Source organism: Corylus avellana, chromosome ca1 (assembly GCF_901000735.1).
Source record: "Corylus avellana chromosome ca1, CavTom2PMs-1.0".
Lineage (NCBI taxonomy): Eukaryota > Viridiplantae > Streptophyta > Magnoliopsida > Fagales > Betulaceae > Corylus > Corylus avellana.
Window position 1 is genome coordinate 4,947,082 of NC_081541.1, and position 9,165 is coordinate 4,956,246.

At 37.3% G+C, this 9,165-nt stretch overlaps 1 pseudogene; it reads left to right on the forward strand.

The window, feature by feature from the left end:
• The first annotated feature begins 969 nt into the window (after window positions 1–969).
• LOC132168735 (esterase-like) lies at window positions 970–7,566 on the forward strand (annotated as a pseudogene).
• Window positions 7,567–9,165: the final 1,599 nt, after the last annotated feature.

Here is a 9,165-nt window from a genome sequence, read left to right on the forward strand (position 1 = left end):
ACTAAAACTTCTAGAAAAAACCTAAAACTAACAAAAAAGAAAAGAAAAAACCCAATGGCCAATTTTTTTTTAAAAAAAAAATCAATTTTATAAGAAAAAAATTAAAAAAATTTCGATTTTTTTTTTTATAAAAATTGAAAATTTTCGTTTTTTTTTTTTGTTTTATAATTTTATTTAAATAAAAATTTACGTTTAAAAAAATAAAATTTTTGTTTAATAAAATGAAATTTTTTTGTTTTTTTAAACTAAATAAAAAAATAGTTTTTTTTTTAATAAAAATTTCAGTTTAATTTTTTTTTTAATTAAAATTTTTTGTTTTTTTTTAAATCATTTTTTTTAAAAAAAATTATAGGGGTATTTTTGTCTTATTGAGAAATCTATAGGGGCATTTTTGTCTTATTGCTAGTCTTGTGGGGACATTGTCAATGTTTTGGTAGTTTGAAGAGGACATTGTCACAATTGAAAGTTTGGGGAGAACATTGTCAATTGGGTGGTAGTTTGAAGGGGGTATGTGGACTTTACAAAAAAAAAAAAAAATGTTTGTTTGTTAAAATTAGCTTTTTCCTTTTTTTTTTTTTTTTGGTTTTTTTTGTTTTACCCGTTTTCTCTTTCTAAAATAAAAACATTAATTAACAACTTTAAATACAAAATATTTAAAACTATTTTTACTTTTATGCTAAATCGAAACACTTTTCTTCTTTAAAAAAATAAAACACATTAACAAACGGAACCATTAATGTACTTGTAGAAAACTGAACCTTCCCTTCAAGTTTAATTTATTGAGTTGAATTGTGTTGCTTTCTTTCTTCTTTCCATTATACTCTCTCACAGCTGCTACTTTCTACTAGATTTATGGCGTATGATAGACTAAGACTACCATTTAATCTTAGCCCTCCTTCAAGAGATTAACCTAGTAGCTGGTAGTGGTGTACGGTCACAATTTTCTAGGGGTTTCATAGTGAGCTATATATGAACCTCCGTTATTAAGGGCCTGGGCCATGCTAAAATAACATTGGCTCATCTCTCGTGCCTGCCATTGAAGCAAGCACTGTCAAAAGGGACAAATCTTGCAGCCTAGACCTATTGTCTCCTTATCACTTGGCCTACCCTCTTAGTTATTGGGGCCTCAAATTAGTTTCTTCTTTTTTTTTTTTTTTTTTTATGAATAATTCTCATTTCCTTACATTATTAAATTACATAGATGTAACCCTTCGACCTTGATTGTGTGGTTACAGCAAAAGGTGTTGGTCTCTTGTATCTGAGCACATATCTTGATTCTCTAGAGACCAACTTTAAGTACGGTGCAAATTTTGCCACGGCTGCCTCCACAATTAGGTTGCCGGAAAGAATTATACCCGGAGGTGGATTTAGTCCATTCTATCTCAACATCCAACACTCACAATTTGTGCAGTTCAAATCCAAATCACAAACTATAAGGGAAAAAAGGTAAATTAGTTCTATCCTCACCCTACTTTCTCCATACTAGATTGAAGGAATTTTCTCCGATTCTATTTGAGTAATATTATATATTACACCCTTATTTTACTTGTATTTTAATATGTTGATAGGATGGTATTCATCAGCTATTGTGATGACGTGGTAGTGCTAATTAGTCAATGGTTTTTTATTTTTAAAACAAGGATTGATCCAACAGGGTGATATAATAGTAAGATAAAAGTATGTCTCTAGCATGAGTAATAAAACATGTTGATGCAACAGTCATAATTAACCTTTGGATCAGTCATTGTTAAAAAAAAGAAAAATTCAAGGGTTGGTTAGGACTAATATGTCAGCATTATATGATAGTTATGCGATAAAAATGCAATTGTTGTCATTACTCTTTTTAAAAATGCTTAAAAACGCATGTAAGAATCACATAAATTTTGAACGCATTAATTTAATAAATTAGATAAGAAAATTTTGGAGAAAAACTTTATCAATTTAGTTGTTGAGGGTTGTTGAGGGTTGTTGAGGGTGCTTATATATAAACATGTATATTATCAACTACCTTTCCGCATTAAGCATGGCCTTTGTTTTTCTGGCAGGATGAATATATGCAAATTTAATGCCCGAGAGTGAATATTTTCTGTTGTGCAAAAAACACACGATCACAATTACGGCTAAATAAAGTGAGAGCAATCACACACAAGATAACACCAAGATTTAAGTGGTTCCCTCAATGTGAGGTACATCCATTGGCAGAGGCGATCACGAAGAAATTCACTATGAAAGATGGAGTACAAAAATATAGTAGAGAAAAAAAAATCACTCAGACCCAAAACCCCAATACACCCAAATCTCACTATCACACAATAGAGATTATTCTCAAAAAAGGAGAAAACAAAAGACAGGAATACTAACTCTTCTTCTTTTGCTGGGATACGATGGCGGTTGGTCTCTATTTCTTTTTCTCTTTCTCACTATGCGGCTTCACAAGGCTTCTTTTTCTTTCTCTCTTGCTATTCTCCGTTGCCAAGAAAAAAGAAAACAGAACCTAAACTCACTGTCTTGCCCACATCCAAAAACCAAGGCTGCGGCGCTAGTGTTGTGAGGCCTCTCAAACAGCAGCCCACAAATTCACTTGTGCAGCTCTGTTGATCTTTTTCGCACACCCTATTCACGCGCAAAACTTTGGCTTTATACATGGGCAAAGTCGGTGCACTCCAATTCTCCTAATACAAGTCATTCTTGGATTCCAATAAGACAAAAACTATAAAGCCTTTTACAAGAAAGACTTGTACACCACGTGAGCCCCACACACTCCAACTTAGAGAAGGATTTGGAGAGCTAGTCTCCCACGGCAGTACCCATAAACCAATAAAGCAAGACATGGGCCCATAACTAAATTGAGGGTTGAAAAGTCACATAGTCAATAATCTCCACCTTGACTTGAAACCCATCAAGTCGCAATAAAACGAATCTCCTTCTGATGCCTCCGCCCAAGCCCCTAAGGGCTATCACAATCCACAAGTGACACTCAAGTCCAAGCACTTCTTGAACTTGAGCATAGGACCTGGTTTAGACAGACTACCATGCTTCTCTGCCAGTCCTCTTGGCCACACAACTTTCTCTGTTGGCTCTTTCTTTCTGTAGACGCATCTGCACCCTTTAGCCTTCTTTGCCTTGAGCAATTCTGTCGATTCCCAAGCTTTACCTTTCTGTAGTAACTCCACCTCTGTCGACATGCCATTCTGAACAGACGATGAGACTCCACTACCAGCTGTTAGAGCAAAGGAAACTATGTCCTCAAATCCATACCTCTCCGGTGCTTTTCGATCACGTTTCTCTCTGCCTCTTGCTAAAGAATAAGGCTCTTCTCGGTGCTCTGAATCTCTTGACGATTCTTCGTCATCACATATGTCCTTGAGTGAATACTCTTCATCAAGCTCCACCTCCACGACCTGTTTCCCTTTCTGGCTCTCAGTCGATGCTTCACTCTCACTCTTTCTTAACATATAGGCCTCATCAAATACCACGTCTCTGCTAACAATCTTCTTCTTTGAGACTGGATCCCAGAGCCTATAGCCTTTAACACCAGATTCCAAACCAAAACAAATACATTTTCTTGACTTTGAATCTAACTTTGATCGTTCTCCACTCTGCACATGAACGTATGTCGGACAACCAAATATTCTCAACATAGAATAATCAACCAGTTTACCTGACCATACTTCCTCTGGAATTTTGAAGTCAATCCCAGCGGCTGGAGATCGGTTGGTGACGAAGCATGCATAATTAACTGCCTCAGCCCAGAAACTCTTTGGCAATCCTGCACTTAACCTCATACATCTCGCCTTTTCCAACAATGTTCTGTTCATCCTTTCGGCAACTCCGTTTTGCTGTGGAGTCCCTCTCACTGTGAAGTGACGAGTAATGCCTTCTGTTTTGCAGAATTCCAAGAATGCAGTGTCTTTGTACTCTAACCCATTGTCGGATCTCAGATACTTTACTCTTCTTCCAGTCTGATTTTCCACCTGCGCCTTCCACTGCTTGAAGATGGTGAAAACCTCTGACTTGTGCTTCATAAAATACACCCAGACCTTTCTTGAGAAATCATCAATAAAACTAACAAAATAATGTGCACCTCCGTTTGATGGCACCGCCACTGGTCCCCAAACATCTGAGTGAACATAGTCGAGAACACCTTTGCTAGTATGAGATGCCACCTTAAAGCTGACTCTTCGTTGCTTCCCATATAGACAGTACTTGCAGAAACCCAATTTACATGACTTCACACCTTTTAACAAATTCCTCTTGTGAAGCTCAAACATACTACGCTCGCCTAAATGACCAAGCCGCATATGCCACAAAACTGTGTTATCATCATTTGGTTCTGCTGAGGTGGACACTGCAGCTCCAACTGTAACTGTATCCCCGAGTAACTTATACAAATTGCCAATTTTCTTGCCTTTCATTATCACTATAGCACCTTTAGTTATTTTCATAACTCCATCTTTGGCTGAATAACCATAGCCCAAAGAATCTAATGTGCCTAATGAGATCAAATTTTTCTTAAGGTCGAGAACATATCTAACATTAGTGAGTATCCTGACAAACCCATCAAACATCCTGACTTTTATGGTACCTAGTCCAATGGCCTTACACCTAGCATCATTGCCCATTAGCACTGTACCCGCATTACAGGATTTAAATGTGTCGAACCACTGCCTATTCGGACACATATGATATGAACAAGCAGAATCCAAAACCCAAGAGTCTATGAGAGAATTTTTACCTGAGGAAACTGAAAGAACATCTGCGCTAACCTCGCTATCATCAGACTCACCATCGGCCACACTGACTGAATCTCCAGAACCTTGTCTCTTCTTATCTTCAAGATCTTGTTTCATCAGCCTGCAAAATTTTCTGTAGTGCCCTTTCTTATGACAATAATAGCACTCCACATCTTTTGCATCTGACCGAGATTCTCCACTCTGTGCCGATCGTGACATAGACCGATACTGCTTACCTCTGCCATTCTTCCCTTTAAACTTATCTTTTCCACGCTTTGGCTCAAACCGTGCCACAAGCCCATCAGCCTGATCATTGATAGGTTTTCTTCGCGTCTCATGTGACAAGAGAGATCCTGTTACCTCTTCAAACGCCAGAGTCTCTTTCCCATATAACAATGTTGTAACCAGGTGATCATAAGAAGGGGGAAGCGATGCCAACAGAAGTATCGCTTTATCTTCTTCTCTAATCTTCACTGCAAAATTCAACAATTGTGTATTCAACATGTTGAACTTGTTGAGATGCTCCAGCAGATCTGTATTTTCCTCCATCTGTAAACCATATAGCTGCTTCTTCACGTACAGCTTATTCGTCAAATTCTTCGCCATATACAAACTCTCCAATTTCTGCCAAATTGATTCTGCCTTTTCTTCATCAATAACATTGTGAATGACTTCATCTGACAAATTAAGACGGATCGCACTGGCAGCCTTCGCATCCATCTCTTCCCAAACATCATTCTCCATCTTTTCGGGTTTCTTCGCCTTTCCCAATAATGCCTTGTGAACTCCTTGCTGAATCAGCAAATCCTTCATCCTTCTCTGCCAAAGAGAGAAATTATTCTTCCCATTAAACTTCTCCACTTCAAACTTGGTACTCGCCATATTTGCCGTCAATTTGATTTCTCGAACCTAAGCTCTGATACCACTTGTTGTGCAAAAAACACACGATCACAATTACGGCTAAATAAAGTGAGAGCAATCACACACAAGATAACACCAAGATTTAAGTGGTTCCCTCAATGTGAGGTACATTCACTGGCAGAGGCGATCACGAAGAAATTCACTATGAAAGATGGAGTACAAAAATATAGTAGAGAAAAAAAATCACTCAGACCCAAAACCCCAATACACCCAAATCTCACTATCACACAATAGAGATTATTCTCAAAAAAGGAGAAAACAAAAGACAGGAATACTAACTCTTCTTCTTTTACTGGGATACGATGGCGGTTGGTCTCTATTTCTTTTTCTCTTTCTCACTATGCGGCTTCACAAGGCTTCTTTTTCTTTCTCTCTTGCTATTCTCCGTTGCCAAGAAAAAAGAAAACAGAATCTAAACTCACTGTCTTGCCCACATCCAAAAACCAAGGCTGCGGCGCTAGTGTTGTGAGGCCTCTCAAACAGCAGCCCACAAATTCACTTGTGCAGCTCTGTGATCTTTTTCGCACACCCTATTCACGCACAAAACTTTGGCTTTATACATGGGCAAAGTCGGTGCACTCCAATTCTCCTAATACAAGTCATTCTTGGATTCCATATAAGACAAAAACTATAAAGCCTTTTACAAGAAAGACTTGTACACCACGTGAGCCCCACACACTCCAACTTAGAGAAGGATTTGGAGAGCTAGTCTACCACGGCAGTACCCATAAACCAATAAAGCAAGACATGGGCCCATAACTAAATTGAGGGTTGAAAAGTCACATAGTCAATATTTTCCAAAAGCTTTATAAACATTCGATATCGGCCAGAATGTTCTTAGTGAAGGATTCTTTAGTAACATGACTATAGAGGAAGTCAATGCTTCTGTCCCCGATATAGTCAACAAATTCTCTACTAATGTTAAGGTAAAGTAAGACTATGATTAATCATTCATAATGGGCTGCCTTGGGGTACCCCTATTACCCATTGCCCTGTCCGATTTCTAAAGAATTCAGGCAGGGGAAGAAAGAGAGGAATGTGGGTTTTCGGGTGATCAACTAGGTCTTCAGGTTTATTGGGGTGTGGAACCGATCGACCTATTTGGCAGTACTTTTGGACCTTTACTTTTTCTCTCATTTTCTGTTTGAATTCAAACAGGAAATTCCGATCTATTACTCCTAGGAAAAATATTTACTTTTTAAGGCTTAATTAAACAAATATATATATATATATATATATATATATATATATATATATAAAATGAGGTAACTGGATTTTGTTTTACGTTGACATGATCGATGTAGGAAATATATGATTTGGGAGGTTGATCATTTTGGATCCACAACACAGGACCAATTGGTTGCCTTCCCTATATCTTGACCAATTTTCCAACAGCTGAAAGGGACAACTTTGGTTGCGCAAAGCCCTATAATTATGTTGCTCAATATTTCAACTACAAGTTGAAGGAGGCCATAGTTCAGCTCAGGATTAGTCTTACTTTAGCTACAATTACACATGTCGACGTCTACTCTGCAAAGTACTCTCTATTCTGTGAACCAAACAAATATTGTAAGCGTTACGCGAAAATCACGTGCTTTAAAAATAGACGTTAAGAATTCTCAAGTTTATAATTTTGGTTGGAAATATATATGCATGATTTGAGCTTCCACTTGTTGCTTGTTGTGGGTATGGAGGGAAGTACAACTATAGCACTAGTGTTGGGTGTGGAGGAACAATCACAGTGAATGGAAGCCAAATATTCGTGGGTTCATGTGAACGCTTATCAGTCAGAGTAAATTGGGATGGAGGTCACTATACCAAGACTGCTAATAAGTTTGTTTTCAACCAAATTTCAACCGTAGCCTTTTCAGATCCACCTATACCCTTGACAATGGCATGTCATCGTGTTTAGGAAAATGCCCCCACTCAAAAATAAATAAAATAAAATGCCCTTGCATGTGGCATCATATTTAAAAGATTGATATTAAATATTATCAATATAAATTATTTAGTTATTATATATATTAATGTCTAATAATTGTAAACCTAGCGCAAGCTGTAATACTCATTTCAAGATTATTAAAATGGAAAATGCTTAGGTATTATAATTTTTTTATAACCTTACATGATCGTATTTTAATGGCAAAAAAAGCTAAGAACCAAAATTTGATAGAGAAATCTAATTGCTTATTGTTCTGGAAATAACTATTCGAATCATGGAGATGGTCATATGGGATAGAATCATAGAATGGACCACTATGAATGTCGGATTCGGATTTGTGGTGATACGGTCCTAAATGCCTCACATGACTTAATAATACTAACTCATAAACATAAATTAATCCAACTCTTACTATACTAATTCCAACTCTCTTGACTCTCTTGGCGAGTCCCTACTAGGTCCCGATCAGATTCCGATGATGTCCCGACTAGGTCCCGAGTAGGTGCCAATCAGGTCCTAACCGGGTTCGGGTTGAGACCCTGTGAAGTCCTAGCGTGGTCCTGACAATGTCACAACTAGATCTATCAATTTGAGAATGAGATGCTCAAACTCGAAAAATGGTTTATAGTTTTAAAAAATAAAAATCATTTTTCAGAAATTAAAGAAGCTTTTTCAGTCAAACCAAAAATATTTTTGGTTAACTATTATTTTCTGTTGCACTAAACACTTGAAAAATACGAAAAACATTACTTTTCAAAAAATCATTTTAGGCCGAAAGATACAGAGATTATGTTACTTATTTAACAAAAATAACGCATTCCAAATTCAAATTTTAAATAAAAACTAGAAACAGTATGGAATGCCAACAGAATTGACAAGATAACGTTTGTTTTCCTTGCATTCTCGGAAAGTCTTTAATTGCGGTGATTCGGTGACAGAGACTTGGATTCCTCAAGGTAAATTAATATTAGGTGTGTCATTCTTGGTCTTATTATTGATTTTTTTTTTATTAAAAAACTTGGTGTGGGTTAATTTATTAATGTTGAGCTCTGTTTATAAAAATTGAGATTGTTTTTTTTTATTTTTTTATTTTCATGTTTACTTTTAATAATCTTGAAACCACCCACCATCAGGAGCCGGGTTACTCCTGAAGGCTCCACTGGTGGGAGCCGAGCCACCCCAAAGGCATCAGGAGCTTACCACCCCTGGAGCCTGGCCAGGAGCCGGCCACCGGTGCCCAGTGGGAGGGAGTTCCTGGGCCCACCCCATCCTGCTGGGCCAGGGAGCCCCACCCCCATCCTACCAAAGGGTATGGCTGAAATGCCATGGGTGGCTCACACCGGGCCAAATTTTTTCCTTTTTCCCTTTTTTTTTTTTTTTTTTAATTTTTTAAAAAGAAAACATTTTAAAAAAAATTTTAAAAAAAAATATATAAAAAAAATTAATATATGTGCCACGTGTCGACGTCTAATTGGTCCACGTGTCAGTCCGTACGGTCAACTAACAGATGGACTAATTTGGTCACCTATCAAAACCACAGGAACCTCCTGTGATAAAAATGAAACCACA